The sequence below is a fragment of the Zea mays genome, chromosome 8 (genome assembly GCF_902167145.1).
Source record: "Zea mays cultivar B73 chromosome 8, Zm-B73-REFERENCE-NAM-5.0, whole genome shotgun sequence".
NCBI classification, from domain to species: Eukaryota; Viridiplantae; Streptophyta; class Magnoliopsida; order Poales; family Poaceae; genus Zea; species Zea mays.
In genome coordinates this window covers 180,464,760-180,488,474 of record NC_050103.1, presented here as the reverse complement: position 1 = coordinate 180,488,474, position 23,715 = coordinate 180,464,760, and the positions used below count along the sequence as shown (strand labels likewise).

At 44.0% G+C, this 23,715-nt stretch overlaps 1 long non-coding RNA gene and 2 pseudogenes across 2 annotated transcripts; all 3 read left to right on the top strand.

Moving 5' to 3' along the window:
* On the top strand, positions 10,205-11,170 carry LOC103636644 (PLN00113 superfamily protein pseudogene; annotated as a pseudogene).
* Positions 14,619-15,175, top strand: LOC103636642 (uncharacterized). The gene is made up of 3 exons (XR_558101.2): positions 14,619-14,711; positions 14,841-14,948; positions 15,072-15,175. It is a non-coding gene; the product is annotated as an uncharacterized lncRNA (long non-coding RNA).
* Positions 15,176-18,399: 3,224 nt separating this feature from the next.
* LOC100501397 (Transcription factor TCP4) lies at positions 18,400-20,612 on the top strand (annotated as a pseudogene). Its single transcript, NR_152262.1, has 2 exons — positions 18,400-18,846; positions 18,924-20,612. The product of NR_152262.1 is annotated as a Transcription factor TCP4 (transcript).
* The last annotated feature ends 3,103 nt before the right edge of the window (positions 20,613-23,715 follow it).

Below are 23,715 nucleotides of genomic sequence, written 5' to 3'. Positions count from 1 at the left end.
GAGCTCTAGCATTCATTCCAAGACACAATTCAAAGATCAAATCCTCTAAGTCCCAAATTCATCTCAACCACTTAGTGACTTGTGAGAGAGATTTTGTGTTCATTTGCGCTCTTGTTGCTTGGATTGCCTTGTTCTTTTCTTATTTCTTTTATCAAGTGATTTGTAAAGCCAAGCAAGAGACACCAAGTGTGTGGTGGTCCTTGCGGGGTCTAAGTGACTCGTGTGATTAAGGAAAGACTCACTCGGTCTAAGTGACCATTTGAGAGAGAGGGAAAGAGTTTAAATAGACCCGGTCTTTGTGGCCTCCTCAATGGGGACTAGGTTCTTTGGAACCGAACCTCAGTAAAACAAATCACCGTGTCTACTTGCTTTGATTCTCGCTTGATTTGTTTTGGCCTCTTTCCTCTCTCTAACATTTCTTTGCTAGCATTAATTTGAGTTTGCTCCCATACGTCATCTGCACTCTTTGAGCAACTCCTAGCAAGAGAAATAATCTTTCGGACTTGAATTTAATTCTAACGCTAACCCCAGCCTTTAGTGTGTGTTTAAGTTTATAAATTTCAGGTTTCGCCTATTCACCATCCCTCTAGGCGACTTTCAATTGCTCAGACCCTTGTAGAGTTAAGCATGATGGGTTGCATTCTCGATATTAGCCAAGCACCTATAAGGACTTTTTGGGTACTCATCCTCACATGTTTTCGAGAGCTAAGGAATCTCTAGATACTGATCGTTGGCCAAAACAATTAAAAAAGTTTACCGTACTTTGAGTTATTGATGCACATAATACTCTCTTTGCATCCCAACAATTTAGGGGGAATTCTAGTTGTTGCTTTGTTGCCTTTATTTCTAGGCAACATGTTGATCATCAACCCATATATGATAAATTTAGTACAGCTTTCAGAAAACACTATAGCCCTAATGATTCCAAGTAGATGAATGGTAAGGAGTTTTTTCTAGATGAGCCAAGGGGGCCTATCTGTTTAGGAATACCTAGCAAAGTTTAATGACTTGGTCCAGTATGCCCCTAGTTATATGACTACATATGAGATTAGGTGTTTCTATTTTGATTATGGGTCGAATGATGAAATGAGGGCAAAGGTCTTTATCGGTGGTTATACGACTTTCCATGATCTCGTTACTAGAGCCACCATGTTCAATAGTTTTCATATCAATTAGGAAGAAGAGGGAAATGGTTCACACGAAATCTTGAAGCCAACCTCCCAAATTGGTTTGGTTGTTCATCAGGTTGGTTATCATTATGTGCAGACTAGGCAACAACCTCTAGTACTAGTCAGCTACCTCATGGTTTTTGCACCTGTCTTAGCTCAACGCGACATTAACAAGTCCTATGATGCTTCTAGTAATGGTTTGGGACATGTGCTCATATAAGAAGGTTGTATCACTACTTATGCATTTTGCTAGTTGAAGATTCAGAAATTGAATTACACGACTCATGATTTTGGAGTTAGTTGCAGTAATCCATAACTTAATAATATGGAGACACATCTTGTGGGAAATGTCGCCCATGTTTACATGAGCATGTCTTCACTCAATAAGAGCTAAATACAATCCCCACAATCTCTATCTCATTTAAAGCTGCCACATTTAATTTAATTTGTGTATCTTAGGTTATATGCTTGTATTTCTAGTTTAGTTTGCTAGGCTAGTTGAGAGAATTGAAACCTAAGTCATATAACTCTTTTATCGTATAGGTACCACCATACCTATCAAAACTTTTGTTGTATATCTAGATAAATGATTTTATTGTATACATTTTAATTTGACTATGTAAAAACTATAGGCCATAGTTTTAGTAGTTTTTTAGAAAGCCTAATTCAACCTTCTCTTCGGCTTGATGGTTCTTTCATCGGTAACTGGTGAAGCCTACTATAGATGGACAAAGATAAGCCCCCTTTGGTACACTAGTAGAAAAGAGCTCAAAGCTGGCGGTACGTTCAAATTTTCACTAGCAATTTCGGTTATCAGACGTCCGTGAAAAAAAAAACATGTGGGCCGGCTTAAGGAACCGCTAGTGAAAATCTATTTCCACTAACGGTTCTCTTAACACAACCGCGAGTGAAAATGGACTATTTTCACTAGCGGTTGGTGTAACTAAACTGTTAGTGATAATCTAATTTCCACTGGCAGTTTTATTAAAAAAAACTCCATTGGAACGCAATCTCCACTGGCGATTGGTTATTACGAGCACTGGCGGTACCAAAATACGTCAGTATAAATACGTTTTCAACCGCCACTACAGAACTTCTCTGTACTAGTGGTACATTTTGCTCTAGCTCCACCTGATAGATACTGTAGCAGGTAGCAGCACCATTTGCAACTACAGCGTGGAGCTATTTCAGTTCTCGAGGTTCTAAATGAACTACGAAAAGGGTGCAGCAGATTGAAGCTATATAATTTTCAGCTCTTCTAGCTCCAACTCTGCTATCTTATAGTGACCCTACAATGTTGCTACAGTCAAGGATCTGAAGTTGGAGAAGGTTTATGTACCAAAGGTGGCGTAGAAAATATCTATGTTACAGTATGAATGAATTTAAGAGAGTAAGTGTAATTAAGATTAGTACTCCATCCGTTCCAAAATATTAGTCGTTTTGGCTCTTGATTTATATTATGTCTATATTTAAATAGATGATGATAAATCTAGACGTATATATAAAACAAATACATTAATTATTGTATGAATTAACTAAAAAGCTAAAATGGTTTTATTTTGGGATTTTGATTAGTATTGTATAACCAATATTTATCTATAAATTAATATCTAGCATTTGTTACTAATCTAGGGTTGTTGTATTATTAGTTTGGGAGTCAGAAAACCGAAAGGTGGCTTCCAAATTAGCCCTAAAGATTTTTCTAGCCATGGACCCGTGGCACACGGATATTTGAGTACTTGTTTTTTTAACATATAAAGTATTACGTTCGTTCTTGAATATTTATCGTCCGCTAGTTTATTTTTAAATTAAATAGTGACAAATAAAAAAGAACGGAACATTTGTAAGGACGGTGTTAGAGTGAACCCCGGATAAGAGGACATGTGCACTTGACTATGATGCACGTACTCATCGATCGAACCATTACGGTCACACTACTTGTTTTGGATCTGTACACAGTAACATGCACCTCCTACACGTACACAAGACTGTCGTCGTCGCCATCGGACATGCCAGGAATCCTGAGAACTGGAAGTGGACCCGATACTACCTGCATTGATATGTGTGCAACTAGGAGCGGGCGGCAAGGCAGCAAAGGGTTCTACTAGCAGGCAGCAGCCTGTTCCGCAAGACAGCAAAGGGCTTTCGTACAGTCTCTTAGACCAACTCCAGCAGTCTGCCTCTCCGTATCCCTAAAACGCGCGGCCAACACATTCTCTCTCCTCTCCGTATCCGTATCCGTTTCCAGCAACACTCCCCATCCCACTCCGCATGCAGTCTATGACACCTGGGGCCCGCCAGCAGGCGCGCGCGCACGCAGAGAGCTACGGAGAGGAGAGAGAAAGTGTGGAAATGGGGAGCGCAGGGACACGGCGTCCATTTTACGGAGAGGGATGCGGAGCCTGCTGGAGCGCGCAATAGTGCCTCAGACCGTGCAAAATGCGGATGCGGAGTGGGATACGGAGTCTTGCTGGAGTTGGTCTTAGAGCGTCCGCAATGGTTGTTTCTAGCTGATGACTGATGTGCAGCTGAGAGAAAAATAAAAATATAATAATTTATCTTACCATTAATATTAGGTGTTAAACATAATACACTTATGATGTGTTTGATGCGGGATAGCTGGAGACAGGGACGTCCTCTATCATCCTCTCTTATTCCTTTAATTTTAGGAGGCAATCGGAGAGATTATCATGTTTCAACCTTTCATCCTGAACCAAACAACCTTATATAAGTGATCGTCTTATATTCTTATCTCATCTCGTTCTATCATTACAATCAAACGCACACTTAGAGCGTGTTTGGTCTGAGGAATCCCTCAATCCAAAATGAGGTGGTACATCATAAACTCATTCCTCAAATTTGGTGAGATGATCTCATTCCTCATATTAGTACTAACTAACTAACTATGAAGAATGAGATGGTGATAGATCAACTCATTTCATTCCATAAACCAAAAAAAAAGTGAGAAGTGAGAAGATGATGGACTAACTCATTACTCAAACCAAACACCCTATTAGTTTCTTAGAACGCCCTTAACCGTTGCTTTGTATTTAGAATACCGAGCCGGAGTCTTTGTACATTCTCTAATTATTAAATGTGAGCGAGGAAAGCGCACAGAGGTTTTTCTGGGACCGATTTATTTCTAGCAAAGGGGGGCTAACCAAGTTTAGCAATGGCGCGGCCGCACCTAAACGAGACGTCCAGACTGAAGGAGCGAGGGGGAGCCAGCAGCAGGCGGCTGCAGGGGTGACGACGAAGACGACGGGACGAGGCGACCCAGCACGAGAGGACGGATCAATAAAACCAATTGTCCGTTCTCGAATAATTGGCCGCGCGCATATGCATGCATGCATTGAGTGCAGCCAACCAAGCAGGAGCCGACGGATCTAGCTAGCTTGCAGCGCCTAGCTCACAGCTCGGTTGCAGCTACCCGAGCGTAGTCTGCTTCCTGTAGTTAATGACGGCGGAGGAAGGCGACTGTGCCTGCGTGATGGCGCGGTCGGGGTACTTGTACTACCGGCCGCGGTGGGTACGCCGTACGCCGGGACGACGGCGGAGAAACGAGGGTGCCGTACGTCGTCTACTACTTCAGAGAGAACCCAATTGGTCCTTTTATTTTATTGCTCATCCAATTGAAATTTGAACTACCCCCCTCCTTCTCAAAACCTTAACACTAATTATAGCGTTTCAAACTTATACGTACTTATAAATTATAAATATGTGGTTCATCTAATTATAGTTGTTACTTTTTTTAGTTTCTATCTTCAAAGTGTAATCGTTACACACCAAATGCTATTATTTTAAGAGGACATATCTGGTGCACATGGAATATTGGTGCACCTGGTGCACATATTAAATCATCATCACTCATTTTAGATTTAACGTCTCTAGTTGATCATTCAATTTACAAATAACGCCTTCCACCACTACACAGCACCATTGGAGGTTGTCCTTAACAAAATATATCAAACAACTAGAGACGCTAGATCTAAAATGAGTGATGAAGATTTAATATGTGCACCATGTGCATCAATCTTCCATGTGCATCAGATATGTTCTCTTATTTTAACTACATTTTTTAATCTTATATCATATAATTTATACTTAAAATAATTTTAAATCAAAAAGTTGTTAACTGTTAAGTCGAAGATCTCATGGTTTCATATAATAAGGATTTTATCTTTATTTAATATTATTATCATGTCAAATCTGATCTGATAATTTATATTGAGTATTTGGACTTGTAAAACCATCTCAAATTTGAAAGTTGACAACTAAAAAAATTAAATATCTTTAAACTCTATAATTTTGATATAAGGTTTACTATAATCCGATGTCATATGAAAAACTATATATTTTTTAAAACAGATATCGGTAGTGATAGTACCATTCTATTACTGCTGGTTTAAACCATGAAGTCTTAGTGATAGTCTAACTATATTACTGATAGTCATACTTTAAATGCCCATTGATATTGTATCATTGTCATTTCTAAAATATTTGGTAGTGAATATTATTCCTTTTTTTGCAATTTAACCATTTTTCTTAAAATATTACTTTTGACCACTAAAAGACTTATTCTCGTTTTTGACACTCTACTCGGCGCCACAAGTCACGGCGCTGAGGTAACACCGTTCGGTGTCGTGCCTTATGGCGTTGAGGTATGGGGTGCCGTGTTGCGCTGGCACCTAGCTTGGTGCCACAGGTCATGATGCTGACCTCGCAAAAATACAATAATGACCATTTAAAGTTTAGTGTCATTCTATTATGTTTCACGTCTTAAAAATAGTTATCAACAAAATAATAATTTGGTTCGACTTCCTCACCACCGCCACCGGCGAGCTCCGCCTCGTCGACCCCGACATGCCTCTTGCCACAAGCGAAGGACCCACACGCTCAGCAAGGAGCAGGGCGGAGAAGCGACGCCTCAAGAGGCATGCCGCCGCCCTATAGCGATGCCTTAACCGGTTTGCCGCCAACATCAAGTGGAAAACAGAGGAAGCTCCACCGTCAACGCTCGCAGTCGTCATCGGCCTCCGACCAACATTCGACGACAAGGGGTCGTCTTAAGTTAGCCTGCCGCGAGGTGAACACGACGGAGACCACCGTCCCAAGATTCGGCGACAAGGGTCGTCTCAAGTTAGCCCACTGCGAGGTGAACACGACGGAGACCACTGTCCCACGATACCTCCGGTGGTCGAAGTCCCCGATCGTCTTCGACCGTCGCGACCACCTGCACGAGATCCCGCATCCCGGGACCTACCCCCTCATTGTCGAGCCAATCATGGGCTCGAACCGCCTCTCTAGGGTGCTAATGGATGGAGGAAGCATCCTCAACATCATGTATGTTGAAACCTATGATGGTTTGGGGAATGCATGCTCCGCACTGCGCCCTAGCTCAGCGTCATACTAGGCCACCAGGCCTATCCACTCGGCGGATCACTTTACCCATCACATTCAATGTCTCCTCCAATTTCCACACCGAGCGACTGCAGTTCGTGGTGATCAACTTCCCGGGGTCCTACAACTCCATTTTTGGGAGGTCATGCTACACTAAATTTATGGTCATCCCCAACTACACATACCTCAAGCTGAAGATGCCTCGTTTTCAAGGTGGCATAGACTTGTGAGCGAGCCATCAACGAGCTCACCTCAACGCTGGCCGCAACAAGACAGTTTGCCGAGCTCCAGTAAGTTGTCCCCAAGGGCGCTCGGACGCTCCCAAGGCCAGCTCTAGCACCTTCAAACTAAATAGTATTATGCAAAACAAGTAACTCTATTGTAGCTATCAAACTAAATAGTATTAGGCAAAGCAAGTAACTAGTGCCAAGCTAGAAGTTTTCTATTCCCTTCGTCCCAAATTAAAATTTGTTTTACTTTTTACTAGATTCATATAATAATTAATGTATGTGTTGTATATTTGTGTCTAGATTCATAATCATCCATATGAATATGGACATACAAATATAGAGCTAAAACAACTACTATTTTAGAACGGGGAGTATTTGATTAACAGTACACAATAGAAAAGGTATATGAGCCCGACTAAATTTTAGTCTGATAGTCTTAAGTATTTGAATACTAGTTAGAAATACTATAAATAGTCTAATTAAAAACTAATTACATAGATAAAGACTAACTGCGAGATGAGTCTATTAAGACTAGTAGTCCTTGATTCGTTCATGGATGTTACAATAAATATTTCCTAATAATATATGAATTAATTAGACTTGATAAATTCATCTTATTGTTTAGTATATCTCTGTAATTAGTCTTATAATTAGATTATATTTAATATCCAAACGCTTTCTACGTTTTCTCAAACAATTTATCAGATATAAAACCTTATTCAGTAGTTTATCCACATGGTCACCTAAAGCACTATTTTTTTCCTGTAAATTATACTGTTCGTAGAGTGAAGTTTGAATATGAGTATAAGAATGATTAAGTTACTTGACTTAGGCTAAGATGGGGGCAGACACCCATGACATGACCACATGGTACCGTGGCTTCCAAGAAGCTCCACTCATGGCAAGTTACGCTAGCTAGCCGCACACACGAGGATGCGTGCAACACATACACGTATATTTCTCATTGTGAAGGAGAGGTCATATACATACATGCATATAGCAAAAGGTTATTAGGTTAAACAAGAAACCGAAAGAAAAATACCCTAGTCCTTTCACGTCAACATCTGGACATTATTATAATTGATTGACGGTACGGTGGTGATAGAATTCTCCATCACATGAACTTGGGCACAACTTTGCAACTAAGTAGAACGTGAAATGTATGCACACAAGAGAATAGCACGTACTGCACACGCAGCACACAATCACGATCAGCTGGCATATACATCGTGCAGACTGGGGGCTGTCCAGTCGGAGCAGCTAGCAGGCCTGTGCTGGAAGAGAGAGGGGACGAATTTATTGTGGTTTCTCCTAATAATAATCTCTACTACCTATTAAGACAGTAAAGGTAGTCTGCCTCCTCTCGTTCTGCCGTTCTGCCGTTCTGCCATCCATCGATCTGGACCGTCCGTATCCTATCGTGCGTCTTATCGTGCGTCTGCGTCTCCCACGCTCCATCCCCCTCCACCGCACGACCGCACCCGATCCCTAACCTTCCCCCGCACGACCGCGCCACCATGGCTTCCCATCGCCTCCACCTCCGCCGCAGGGCACACCCTCCCCCTCGCCATGACCTCCCTAAGGCATCGGAGTCCTCCGTCCCCACGCCTCACCAGACCCGCCGTAATCGCCTCCCCTGCCTCCTATGCTCATCAACGCTGAGAAGCCCACGGCGGCGTAGGCCGGCGGGATGGTTGGGCCGGCGTCGAAACGCGCATCTTGGCCGGTGAGCACAAAGACGACGACGAGCCGACGACGGAATCGAATCCGAGGAAGGCAAGATCCACCCACGATAGGCACGGCCGGACGGGGTTCTCGATCTGGCTGAGCAGCATCCCCGCCTCATCCGCATCGTCGCGCACTCATTTGTCCATCTCTCTCGTGTCTCCGTTCTTCCTCCGCATCCGGTTGTTGCGCCTTCGTCTGCCCCCGCCCTTGGTGCCCTGGTCACCGCCGGAGCGCCACGTCTACGCCTCGATCCCGGTATGTCCTCCTCCCAAACCTCGCTACTCCTGCCAGATCTGGGTGGGATAGGTAAACGAAAACACCCACCTGGCGATGTCCACTCTTGGAAATGTAAGAACCAGTTATTGATGCTTGAAGTTTCAGTACTCATCGTAATCGCTGTATTTGTTACCAACAGACGGTTGAGGGACAAAGGCAGAGTTTGGATGAAACACGGCAGCTGCTTGATCAAAGAAAGTAAGTTCCGTTGTCTGCCTATATATTTTAGAAAACTACGTGTGTGTTGTCTTAACAGCAAAAGGGAAAAAGATTGTTTCGTAGCTTGTGCCCCATATAACCCAGGATGTATGGCCATGGTTTTCGAAAGACACCTTTAGAAATCCCAACCTAAGTTGGTCCAACCAGAAGTGATTGATGACCAACCCTTCAACAGTAAAGGGCCAGCATGACTGCTTCAGTTTGGGGATTTGTACAAGTCACGAGATTTACTCTGCCTTTTAAGTACGTTTAACTTACCAATGTACATCTTTCTGTCAAGGAGTTGATTACAAAGTACAGAGGCTCTATCGAAGAGCTCCTTAAGGGAGATCAAAGATAAAGAAAGCATCATAAGGCTTAATATTTAAGGTGTGACAGGCCTAAAGCCTCCAACAGGACACAGGAACAGAGTATCACACAAGAGCACAAGTGTTTTGGTGGCTAGGATGACTTAACATTTTCTGGTTTTCTCTTCTATTAATAAATATAGCTAATGTGAGCTACAAATCAGGCTGTGATGACCCCTAATAAATGCAGAATATTACCCAACTAATCAGCCTATTACTACCTATTACTCCATGCTGAAATTTAGCTAAAGTAAATATTAGGAACCTAGACACTAACATGCACCTGGACATGATTATTTCCAACAGGGTGTACCTTGGTTCTACTTAGTGAAAACTCTCTACTTTGTTTCTATTCTTACTTTTAGGTGATGGCGAAGGAGGAAATGCTTCACAGAAGATTTTGAGCATAGATTTATAACATTACCATATCAACGGTTATAAAATCAACGCTATCTTTAAAAAAACACTTTCTACATAATTCAGTTGGTGTTATTTTTTGCAACCGCATACGTATACATTTTGAATTTACTGATATTCAAAATTTACAGAGTAGTTAGGATTGTATTTGTTTGAGATCTTAATTTGAAGAAAACATCATAATTAGAATTGCATTCCTTTCTTCTGTTATGATTGTATCTGCTGTATACAAGCATTTTGCAAAACTACTACTACTCGATTTGTTTGCTCTAAACTGCATCTTTGTCGACAGGGATCTCGGGAGACTGAACCAGTTGAGTCCTCTGGCACCCGAGCTGGGACAACTGGATCAGCTGCAATACATGTTTGCTCTTCTGATCCTTCTGCTGTGCTTCGGGCCTGAAAATTTTTCCTATCCACTGTACTGTACATGTCAGTGAACGAGATATCAGTATCACTAACCCCTGAAATTCTGAATAATAGTGAAATTTTCGGGAACAGCATCAGTGGACCAATCCCATCAGAGTTCGGTAGCCTGGCGAACCTGATCAGCTTGGACCTGTCCAAAACAGCATCTCAGGAGCTATACCCGCAGCCCTCGGGAACGCCAAGTCCTTGAAGTTCCTGTGAGTCCGGGAATACAATGGTTAGTTTCGTCAGTTGCCATTGGTTCTGTTCTTGCGTGAACGTTTCTTCAACTCTGTCGGCAGGCGTTTGGATCACAATCGCCTGAAGGGGCCGATCCCAAGGGAGCTTGCCGGGCTGCCCAATCTTGGAATTGTGTGAGTACTATCTACATGAGCTGTGCAGCTGCATTTTGCTCTCTACGGTGACTGTAGCAGTTGCGGCGAACCCAGTTCAGCCATGTCTTAACATTCTTCTTCTTTTGTGCTTCTGCAGAGATTTCTCCAACAACGACCTTTGTGGCGCGATCCCGACAGACGGAGCATTCCAAAACATTCCCCGTAGCAGGTAGTCCGAGCTTCCTCCATGAGTTCATGATGTTCAGAGTCCTCCCATGCAACATACAACAAGTATTCAGGTAGCCGTAGCTGATGTCTCGCCTGAGAAGATCTTGTCAAAATTCCAGTAAACATATAATCAGAATAAATCTGCCCTGCCAAGAAGGCATTTCCAGTGGAACGCTTTATGGTACAACATACATGACTGTCATAATGTTGCATTTCAGCCTGGCATTCTCTCCTTTTGTTGTTCCATTTTTTGCAGCGTACATCTGTCACATTTTCTAGGGAGCCAGCTCCTCGAAATTCTAGGGTGCCCGATGCCGCTGGAAACCGAGTGAAGCCGGCAGCCGTCGCCGAGGAGGGTGCCGCTGCCGCTGCGTCGTAGTCTCTGGTAAGATCCTCGTGTCCTGATCGTTCCGGTGCTGTCTGGCTTTCCATTATGCTTGTTTGCCCTTGAAGCGTTTGATGCAATGCCTCAACCCACTATGCGCTAAGGGGCTGTCGCCTGTCGGTATACCAAATTTAGATGCTTGTTTCTGATCCAACAATCTAACATAATGGAATGACTTAGTTTTCTTATAATGAAGAAACAAGCTAAGATTTTGTGGTTGCGTTTAATTTGTGTTGCTTTTCCTACTACTTACCTGGTAAGCTCTTATATTCTTTACTTGGTTCTCCATGTAACATAATGGTGGGTGCAGCTGCTGCCCCAAATGATATTATGACGGATAGCTCTTAAAAGTGTTCGAAAATCAGAGTATTAAGTCTTTATGCGAACTCTACACCGTCTGTTCCTGTTTGTGAATCCCTATTGCCTGAGTCACTCATCAAATAAATTGTATGTCGTTGCTATGAACTGAGTCCCTTATCAAATAAATTGTATGCCGTCCCAATGCACGGGTATTGTACTATAGTAATTCAAGTGTGCATATAATTAAATACAAGATTACTGCACTTGTTCTTTATTCGTGTTAATTATTTTTCTTGAATTTTGAATACTACAGCTACACCTCGTCCACCTTGCGCTCGCCAATCTGGTGTGTTTCGCCTCTTGCTCACCACCTATTCGAGCAAATGCTCACATGGCTCATTCAGAGCTCCTCCTCATAGTGGGTAGTGATTGCTCAACTATTAGATCGGAACTATGTAAGCGCTGGATGTTGTAGTGTACAGGCTGTATGAGTTCAGGTCCTTTGTTCTTGTTGATTATACGTTTTGTTTTCATACACTTGCATTTTACTTTTTAGTTTCACAGTGTATATCATAAAATTCATTTTGCACATGCTTGGATGCTCGTTCAATAGGGATAATCTCATTACAATGCCTTGACCTTACAGTGAGCTGCTCCTCGTCGACGCATGCCAACACATTCCCGGGGACCCATCCACCTCCTTCTCCGTCTTCACGGTAACCACATTGCCCTTTGTCCAGCAGATTGTAGGTAGTATAGATCTTGTTCGGCTTTTCGCCTCTTTGTTCTTAAGAGAATAGAAATAGTTGTTGCGTTGTTTTGTATGCGATAGGCCAGTGCATGCATGGTGGAGCATGACGACTGAAAAAACAATTTTTACCTTTGATCCTAAGCATCACATCTTAACTATATGGCGTTATGAAAAAAACATATCAAATTTCATCTCATGCTGTGTTTTGGCGGTAGCTTGATGATGGTATACCGTTGATGGCTGATTCGTTTTTCTTCTGATAGCCATCTTACAGTTCCCATTGTGCTTTGTTGATTTATAGCTGCCATATACGCAAGGGAGAATATGTTGAACAATGTCTTGCGTGCCATTCCAACATGTTTCTGCAGGGTGGAGTGGCTTGTCGTGCTCCCACGTGCGCTTGTTGCAGCGTTCGTCAAGACCGATAAAGATTTCTAGGCTATGGGTAAGTATGTTTGACAATTTCGACGACATGTTTCATAGAATTACTTCGTCTTTAAACATGCATATATTTCTTAGGCAGACACACGTTTACCTGTGGGAGCAGAACATATGAGAGCTTTGTTTATAGTCAGAGTTTCCTTTGTTAACTACCTTTTCATGTTTCAATATTTCTGAGACGTTTTCTTCACTGTTTCAGCTGAAACTTCTGGTACAACTTTGACATTTGTGATAATAGACAAGTGGGTTGTGACTGTAGCATCTATCGGTGATTCACATTGTGTACGAGAATCTACTTAGGATCAAAGGTACTTTTTATCAGCTGATCGTTGCTTTGACTCCAACTCAAATGAGTAAGTTTTTCTCCTAATGTTATATATTTCCTATTTTTCAGGGTCAATGTTATATATTTATTAGTAAGAATTGTTTGATGTTTATAATCTTCCTGTTTTTTAGTGTCAAGCGTGTGATGCCATGTGGGAGCAAAGTTGGGAAAATGGATATTGGCGGTGGTCCAGAGGTTTGTGTATCTGTCTCACACTTAACTCTGTGTGCTCCTGAATGGATTTTTTTGTGTGTTTGGCGTATAACCTCCCATTGTGATTATTCCTAATTTCAGCAGTTACCAGTAGCCCCATGATTATATTATTGGATTTGCTATGTTCAAGTGTACTCCAAATGGTATATCATGGTAGAAATTTAAAGCTAATGCAGTATGTTTCAGTCCTATGATACTTATATTTTGCACCAAACCATTTCACCATTTTTCTTTGTTTCATGATATGACTCCCACTCTCTTCGGTCTTTGCTAATTGTTTGACCCAAAAGTGACCCTGTGGTTTGGGTGGCCTTGTGATGTTATATATGACCAACCACTTTTTTCCTAAATAATTCTGCTAATTCATCCTTGCCATTTAGATTATTCTGCATATAATATAAACTTGGCTTTGTGTTGATAACATAGCTTGTAGGCGGATTTTAGTTATGCGCGTCTTAATGTAGCTCTGATATAGGAGTACTTTTTAAATGTAATATAGTCAAATAAATAAAGTGTCATCTTTGTATAGCAGTTGTGTCATCTTAGTTTGGCATTGCTATGAAAATTTAGAATGTGAATACTTATGTTTTCTATACTAATCATGTATTCATGTCTCATTTTGACTACCCAGGGAAATTCAGAGTCGTGTTCGCCTCAATTCCTACACTCATCTTTGCAGCTCTATATTGTTCAACAAAAGATTTGGTTAGTGCCTTCATGCTTCCATTTTTCCTTTTAATACTTAATACTATTGTGTTCATATTGTAATGTTTTCCAAAAGTTAACTACATTGCTAATTCAAGTAGACACCACAACTTGCATGCTAAACTGTGACACATAATACTAAATAATATCAATCAAATCCATCAAGGAGGCACAGAACAACAGTGGCTGTCAATAAGATAAAAACCCACACAATAGAAAAGCAATATTTTGCCTTAGATAAACCACAATTGTTAAGACTATGAAATCGTGTGCAAATAAAAACGAGGGATACTAAATTTTAACATTCTACAATTATTAACTTAACATACCAAAGTTAGAATGTCTGTATACAAATATTAATAAGTATGTTAGATTTTAGCTCATCCAGTACTATTACCCTTTCTTTTCAAATGCACCCAGTTACCAAAAAAGGAATTACAGAATAGTTATGAAAAATGCTCCACAAGGACTCCCTTTTCATCAAGTTGTTTTTTGGTCAAAATAGCATTATGTAAAGTTAGCCACATGAAAATCTTGACCTTAAGATGGATTTTGGACTTCCAAATGTGCTTGTTTTCCTTGGCTGGAGAATACACCTTGGCTCCATGTGTTGGTCCACCAAGAATCTTTGCAGCCTCCATATGCAGTGAATAAAATCTCTGTAGCCTCTTTGGTGGCAGTTACCCTGATGCATATTTAGAGTCTGTATTCTCTATCATCTCTCTGTCTATGTGTAGTATGTCTGTTCCTATTGCTAACGGTTTTCAATTGGCCAGGATCCTGCAAATCAGAATGGTGGCAAGTGGATAATTAGATTCAAAAGGCACTTTTCAGGTTGATTCTGGGTGGATTTTTTTCCTACTTGCTAGGACCTTACATTGTTGGAATGATCTTTTCTCTGTCTCTGATGAGCCAGGCAATTAGATAGTCTCTGCGTGCTGACCTCTAAATGTTTCAATGCAGCATGACCATCAACTCGAATGAGCGATTCTAAGTCTGGACAGTGACCGTAGTTGACCATCTACTCTCCTAGCCAGTTCATGCAGGTGTCCGTCAACGACCAATCCTATGGTATTGTATGTCTAAACCCCACTGCTACCCATCAAAAAAACTATAATAGGGAAGTGAACAATTATTGGATGATGACGATGATTATTGTATGTCTAAACCCCACTGCTAAATGTTTCAATGCAGCATGATCATCAACTCGAATGAGCGATTCTAAGTCTGGGCAGTGACCACAGTTGACCATCTACTATGCTAGCCAGTCCATGCAGGTGTCCATCAACGACCAATCCTATGGTATTGTATGTCTAAACCCCATTCCTCGTTGTAAAAAAAATATAACCAGTTTATTATAGGTATATTTTCATGTGTACCAGCATTTGAGGTGCACTTTTCATTTATACCACCTGTCTGTCAATGACGTGTAAAACCAGACCCCAAATTTAATTGACTATCCAAATTTAATTGACTATTCTTGTATGAGGGCTTTTTTTGCCTTTGTGTTTGTCTCCATTGTTGCGTATGCGAGACACAAGGGTCTCGTGGGATCCTGAATAGCTGAAACAACCACAACTTCCTTCCCTCAATTTCAGCCAGCGAGCATCGACTTTGCGGGGGGTGATTCATCTCTTGTGCCAAATTCAGTGCTATCAAATTGGGGATGTTGAATAGAAACTATAATAGGGAAAAAAGCTAATTCAACAGAAATATAGGAGGATGTCATCCAGAACCAGTACGAGTTCCTGATCCAGAGATGGGGCGATCTGCCTCTATTCTCCCAAAGGAGAGGTAAAATTGGTCGTTCCTCTTCATCTTTGACCTGTGTCCTGAGGGACTCCGTGTGATTAAGTGTTTGGACTGCTATGGTCGCTGGCGAGGAAGTAGCAATTAGTAGTTCATAGAGTTTGTGAATGTGTGTTTGTGATACTTTACCACTACTTACTGATGAAAAACCATGGTATTGCTACTTTGAGCCACCAAGAGATATATTTCGCTTCCATTAGACAATGTCTTGGTATTTTTCATATTTTTGTATGTTTTTTTGTTAATGGATTCCTTTCATAAAAAGCTTTGAAGAGGGGCTTTGTTATTCTTAAACGCAAACAAGAGGAAAAAAATCAATATTGTCTCATAGAAATCAAGCTATAGTTGCCGGGATATCCTTCTCATGCTTATCAGGGATGGATTTATTCTAAGTACATGGTAGTACAACTATTCTATTTGACAATTAAGACTTTTTTATGAGTGCATCAACTATTGTACATTTTTGTCCAGTTACTTGCAGTTAGGATTTTTGCAGGGTTGTCTTGTTCATCCCACCTATCTCCTCCTCCTCCGTCTACTGCCGTGCTTAGCTTCGCTTTCTGACTGATATTTTGATGTTGCGTCACAGGTGAAGTACTCACACTCGCAGGAGACGGGGAGCCCTACCAAGTGTAAGATCAAAATAAAGGACATGCTGCTGAGGATAGAAAGAAGCAATAGCCTAATATATTCCAAAGACACGAAATGGAAAAGATAAAATAGATGTTGTGGACTTGTGGTTGTTGACAAGGAGTCTGTTGGATCTGTAAATAGGCATGGAATTGGAGCTAAGATTCTTTACGGAGAAAGAGCTTTGGGTCTTTATCTTGCCAAGCACAATAATAAAGAATCAACGGTACATACCATTTTCATTTTAATTTTCACATTAATTGGTTGAATTGTATAGTTAAATCAAAATGAATGGCTGGTCAGCTTACATATTAGCTAATTGACATTAAGTGTTTTACAGAGCAATTAAGAGATTTGTTCATTTTATTGTTAGTTTTTATGATAGGCTAGAGATATGGTATTTTTTTCAAGCAGGGTATGTCTACAATCAATTAAAATATTAATAAATGCCCATGTTCTATTCTTTTGTCTGTAGGAGCACTTCTCTTCAGAATTTCTGAGCTTGAACAACTAATAAATTGTCTTTTTCCGTGTGGCTTGTGACAACCCAGTGCTGCTCCCCTACTAACTGTGCTTGAGGTCTCACGAGCACTCGGAGGCTAGGGCGATGATCTTGTGGGACGACACACTACGGTCGGGAGGGGGGGCGCTTCTAGCACAAGTGCTACAACCTCTTCACCTGCAGCAGCCACTCGTTCGTGGCCGACTGCCTCAACCAGCTCGCTTACAACAGCTTCATGGGTGGGCTGAGGAGCCATCTCTCCGAGAAGAAATTGGAATTGCTAATTGAATCTACTGGTTCGGAGCTGTATAGTGCAACATCACATTATTTGAAGTGGGCTACTATCATTTTTTATCTTAGCTACTATTAAGCCATTGTTATTTTTTTTGGCATCGTTCACTATCATCAACTACAAATGTATGTTATAGTGGAATGGACCAGACCAGAAGATAAAAATTGTATTATCAATATGGCTTACTTGATTGCTAGGCGAACATTTGATTGCACCTGTCTATGGCTCTCGCAAGCAGCTTGCCATACATATTTTTCCTTTGGAACATGGATATTTTTTATGGCTTATGTGCTTGCAATGCAGGATATGCACCCCTTGAAACCTGATGAGATGGTTGACCATCTAAAACATGGACTTGGAAAGGAGGGACATGTTTTCACTTATATAACGCAGTAAGCAAAGTAGTAGTGTTTTAGTATTGCAATTTGTATGTGCATATCATACATCTCCAAGAGATATCTTCTATAGAGGCATCAATTATAGAACTTCCTTGTAATCTTTGAGAAGCTGAGAGAAGTGTTGAAGAGTATTGAAATTTAGCACGGCGCACAAAGCACGTCGCATGTTTCTAGACACTGCTTAGCATCATGTGGAACTATGACAATCAGAGGATCCTCACGGATCACATGTCCAGAAAGAAGTGGTGAACATTGTATTTTTCTAATTAAATCTTTTAGCAAGTTTTAATCGTATCAACATGAAACTTCAGTGAACAAGGTCAAGAAGGTCCCCGAGCACACTTTATGTATGGCTAGGATGGCAAATGGATTACAAAACATTTTCTCATAACAGGATAACACATATTTGTAGTTAAGTTATCGTGGTATTATATGTTTCCGTTGTAATGCACGGACACTCACCTATAACACTATAACACTCATTTGTACATAAGTTATAATAGTATCATATATTTCCGTTGCAACGCACGGGCATTCACCTAGTAATGAACTGAAATCAGGTGACCAAATTTTAGTTTCTGCCGACTGCCCTACACCCTGACGACTCCTGTCTCTGAGCCTGCGCCAACCCTCTCTGGCTCTCTTCGTCATCCCCTCTCCCTGCGACCCTGCATCATCCTATCAATCTATCTACAGCAGGCTATAGCCGGCCGCCTCTCTCTCTCTACACTTCACCCACACAAAAAAATTAAAACCAAAAGGACCAGAAAACTGAAGGGACACATGATCTTCTCCTCAGCTCATATATGGTACTAGGAGTAGTAGCTCATGTCCTTGTCAAGGTGTAAGATCGAAGGAGTACTAGTAGAAGTGTAGAATAATAATTATCTCACCTTTTGGTAGAGAGGTCCTAATCTTTTTCTTTCTTCTCTTTTTTTTTTGTTGCTCCGAGATCTTCTTTTCCTCCCTCCTCCTCCCCCGGCCAGTGTAAGATTACCTAGCTGCACGCAGAGAGATTGCCAAGATAAGATCTGCACTGCCGCCCTCTTTTGCTTGTCTCTTTCACTAAAGAGAGGCCGGCCAGCTGCATGCACCCAGGCCACCAGCGCGCGCAGGAGCAGCTTGGTGTGGTTCTATCTGCCTGCCCCTGCCTCCTGCGGACGGAGTCCTTGTGCTTGTGGACGGTGTGGGGTTGGTTTCCCAACTCCCTTCCCTTCCCACCATATATGGCCATTAAATCTTTTTCCTCGACATGGGCAGCCGAGTGAGAGCTTTGGAGTACGGGGGAGCTAGCGAATCGCATGCGGTCGAAACAGTTCGGTCTCTCCAATTAACTAGGTGATTGAATAGTTTAGTTTTTTCTCTTTTGATTCCTGGCTAGTAGCTTGTTCTTTCTTCATTCTTTCCGGCTGTAGGGAGTGCGGAAGTGAGTACGCTCAAGCTGGAGGAGGACAAGAACCAGTTGTCCAAGGGCTTGGACCCTTGGAGCAACCCTACCGCCGCCACCAGCACCCTGCACTACCTGCTCCAGGAGAAGGAGAGAGCGCAGGCGCATGAGCAGCTCCAGATCTACCACCAGCAAGGATTCAGCTACCTCCAGCACCGCCGGAGGCAGCAGCAGCAGCAGCAGCAGCCGAGGGCTGCAGGAGCTGGCAGTGATGGCGTCAGCAGCGGCGAGTCGACGCCCGTGGACGCCCTGGCGACCGCATTCGGGAGCGGCCGCATCGTGCGGTCTGCCGCCGGGCGCAAGGACCGCCACAGCAAGGTGTGCACCGCGCGCGGGCTGCGCGACCGCCGTGTCCGCCTCGCCGCGCACACGGCCATCCGGTTCTACGACGTGCAGGACCGGCTAGGCTACGACCGCCCCAGCAAAGCCGTCGACTGGCTCATCCGTAACGCTAAGGCCGCCATCGACGAGCTTTCGGCCGACCGGGAAGAGGGGCAGCCTGCCGCGGAGGCAGCGGATGCCACTACTACCGAGCCGGCCGAGCAGGTGACCTCGACGTCCTACGGGTTCGCCATCGGTGGTGTGGCCGGCTCCTTCATGCCACATTCGGTCGGTGCCGATGACGTCTCCGGCTCCGGCTCCGGCTCCGGCTCCGGCAACGTCAAGTCTTTGTTCCCCTCGTCGTCGACAACGAGCACTACCCCCACCCAGGACGAGTACAGGGGCTCCCCGCCGGACCTTCTGTCGCGCACGACCAGCAGCAACCAGCCTCAGGAGCTTTGCCTCACTCTCCAGTCTACCAATAACCACCACCACCAGCAGCAGCAGCAGCAGCAGATCTTCAGCCATGTGTCCCCGAACCACCACGGTAGTATGATCTCCGTTGCAGGCGTCCAAGGCTGGCCGGAGGCGCACGGCCAGAGAATGCCGCCGTGGCATGCTCCAGAGAACAGCGGCGCGGGAGACGACGGGCGCGGGGCCGCCGGAAATGGCGACAGTTACATGTTCGGCGTGCCCGGCCCACGGCAAGGGTTAGACCACCTGCAGGGCCAGCTGATCTTCTCCCAAGGGGAACCCCTTCAGTCCAGTGGCGGCGGCTGGCCGTCGTCGTCTGCCCGCGCTTGGCTCGACCCCCTCGTCGCGATCCACCAGCACCAGCCGTCGACGATGTCCGGGCAGGTCGGCTTCGGTCATCTGGTTGGCGGCGCCGGAAGCGGGTTTATGGGGTTCCTCGCGCCGCCGGCCCAGCGGCTGCAGCTGCAGAGCGAGGACGAGCAAGGAAGCGAAGCAATGAGGGAGTGATGAGCGTGATTAGCTACTACTGCTGAGGTACGGTGTGCGAGCTTACCACGCACTGCTCTCCATTGATCTGCTCAGTTATATGTCATTGTCATTTCATGTAGGAGTTTGTTTAGGTGATGGAATTTCGCATCATTAATTATTAGCTGCTGCAATATTCAATCATGCCTCTGTATAAGTCGTCCTTGGAACCTGACAGCGTTACTGTTACATTAGTGGCTACTACTACGTACTTTTGTTTTTTTATTTCATTCTTTTTTTTTCCATTTCATGGTTGTCAACATGGATAAGATGTGTGGTGATGATGAGATAGACGGGACGAGATGTGATCTCGATGGGGTTTCCCCTCTTTGGACCATTATTTAATGTTTCTCTTATCACACCCTAGATCATATCCTGCTGATTCCATAAAGCAGGCAAAGCAGCAGCCGATGCAATCTATCAGAGGGGGGCAAGAAGAAGAAAGAAAGCAGCGGCAAAAGGATGGAGCAAACTAAAGACGAAATAACAAAGAACACGAACCGGGCCGGCAGGGGCAGCAGGGATTCAAAATCAGTTCAGTGTCCCTGTAGCAGTTAGGAGAGTGCAAGCGCTGTGCTGTTTGCTTCTGAGTTCTGACTCTCCATGACGATAATGATAGGGGCCGCAGGGCAGGCAGCAGAGGAAGAAGTGGCCCGGGGCAGACGGCCGCGGTGGGGGATCTGTGTGAACTGCGAAAGTAATTTTTAGCAGGCCGACCAAATCATTACCCGAGACAAATGACCGTCTCCATTATTGGTCACAGGAGCATCAGAACAATGTTCGTCTTCGAAAATTATTTACGCAGACGAGCGTTCTAAGGTGTTCATTTTCAAAAACCATCAATCAACAAAGACGGTCCTTCATCAACGAAGGTGGTCCTCTTAATATGTCTGTATTATATTCATAAATCGATTTTTTTAAAAAAATGGTCATCTTAAAAAAAACGTTCAGTGATTTTTTGGAGGATATGTCATTCTCAGATGCCCTTTATGGAAACGACGGAATGCGCTGGTGTTCCGACAAGAAGCTAACTCCGTCAACCAGACTATTCAGCAATGCAGCGTGGAAGCTGTTAATTGGAGCTACAAATATGGGCGCAAAGAGACAGGCGTGCGAGAGGTCTGGATAATGACGTTAATCCCTGACCACCTTCATTCGGGCTGTGTCGGACCCTGGCCTTCATAGCCTAGCACTCGGCGTGGTTTGTCGTGTTGTGTCCTGTCAGAGGTTTGCGCACTCAGATATAGTCTCGGTAGATCATAAGTGCGTCTTAGGTTGGGGGTGCACGGGCCATAAATATATCACGTTCGAGGGGTCCGTAAGTCATAAGTGCTATAGCTATGAGTGGGAAGAGGACCGGCTCCTCCGCTGAGTAGATGCGGACGATCACCTATGACGTACTGTAGTGGAATGGGAAAGCTGCCGCCTGCCGATAGAGAAAAAAGCATGGAGGGCTGAAGTCGTTTGCCGGCCGGTATCATCTCTCTTCTGCGCCGTCGGAGCTCAGCTCAGCTAGTGAGCTTGCTCAGAAGACAAGACACCGAGCAGCATGGACTGCAATAAAAGTTTGGCACACAATGATTGCGGGCTCTCTTCCCCATTTGAAGATGCTGAGGAGAGGATAGGTCACTTTCTACTGCCACAGAGAGCAGATCCCCAGTGGCCAGCCATGGTCGCTCTCTTTTGCACACATATATGTTGAGAACTACGTTACCACGGATCACCGGATCCGCTCCCTTCCCTCCCATCAACAGTAGAGACGCAAGAAGATGTAGAGAACATGTCTCCCTTCCCATAAGCACGACAGAGGAAACACACGAGACACTGGATATAGGGTTGGGTCTCTGGCCTCTTTCTTATCTCTATCATATGAAGGGGTGTACATGTTCCTTATATAGAGATGTGAGACCCCTCAGGGGCAAAGCAGGTATTTGCCCACATAACCCTAACAAGGGTTACTTAACACTCCCCCTTGGGCGAATACCATGACCAACACATGTCTCGTTAAAACTCCGAAAAACCCAGTGGGAAAAATATGGAGAAAGAGTGCATGGTGATACAAATTGCATTTGCACTTTGTTGCCTCGTTAAAAACCTGAAAGGGAATTAGGCTTACACCTAGTTCCTAAATAATTTTGGTGGTTGAATTGCCCAACACAAATAATTGGACTAACTAGTTTGCTCTAGTGTATAAGCTATACAGGTGCTAAAGGTTCACACTTAGCCAATAAAAAGATAAAGTATTGGATTCAACAAAGGAGCAAAAGGGCAACCGAAGGCACCTCTGGTCTGGGGGCACCGGACTGTCCCGCGTACACCGGACAGTGTCCGGTGCACCACCGGACAGTGTCCGGTGCACCAGAGGACTTCAACTCGAACTCGCCACCTTCGGGAAATTCCAGAGGCACTCCGCTAAAATTCACCGGACTGTCCGGTGTACACCGGACAGTGTCCGGTGCGCCAAGGAAGAGCCGCCTCCGGAACTCGCCAGCCTCGGGAATTCACTTCGGCCGCTCCGCTATAATTCACCGGACTGTCCGGTGAACCATGGAGCAACGGCTATCTCGGCGCCAACGGCTACCTGCAGGCGCATTCAATGCGCGCCAGAGGCGCGCAGATGTCAGGAACGCCCATACTGGCACACCGGACAATGAACAGTACATGTCCGGTGTGCACCGGACATCCAGGCGGGCCCAGAAGTCAGAAGCTCCAACGGTCAGAATCCAACGGCTTTGGTGACGTGGCTGGCGCACCGGACTGTCCGGTGCACCATCGAACAGACAGCCCCACCAAACGGCTAGTTTGGTGGTTAGGGCTATAAATACCCCAACCACCCCCACATTCAAAGCATCCAAGTTTTCCAGCTTCCAACCACTATACAAGAGCTAGCATTCATTGCAAAGCACACCAAAAGAGATCAAATCCTCTCCCAACTCTATACAAAGCCTAAGTGACTAGAGAGAGTGATTTGTAGTGTTCATTTGAGCTCTTGCGCTTGGATCGCTTCTTTTCTTTCGCATTCTTTCTTGTGATCAAACACTCACTTGTAATTGAGGCAAGAGGCACCAAGAGTGTGGTGACCCTTGCGGGAAGTTTGATTCCCAAGTGATTTGAGAAGAGAAGCTCACTCGGTCCGAGGGACCGTTTGAGAGAGGGAAGGGTTGAAAGAGACCCGGCCTTTGTGGCCTCCTCAACGAGGAGTAGGTTTGCAAGAACCGAACCTCGGTAAAACAAATCCGCGTGTCACACTCTTTATTTGCTTGCGATTTGTTTTTGCGCCCTCTCTCGCGGACTCGATTTTATTTCTAACGCTAACTCGGCTTGTAGTTGTGTTTATATTTGTAAATTTCAGTTTCGCCCTATTCACCCCCCCCCCTCTAGGCGACTATCAATTGGTATCAGAGCCCGGTGCTTCATTAGAGCCTAACCGCTCGAAGTGA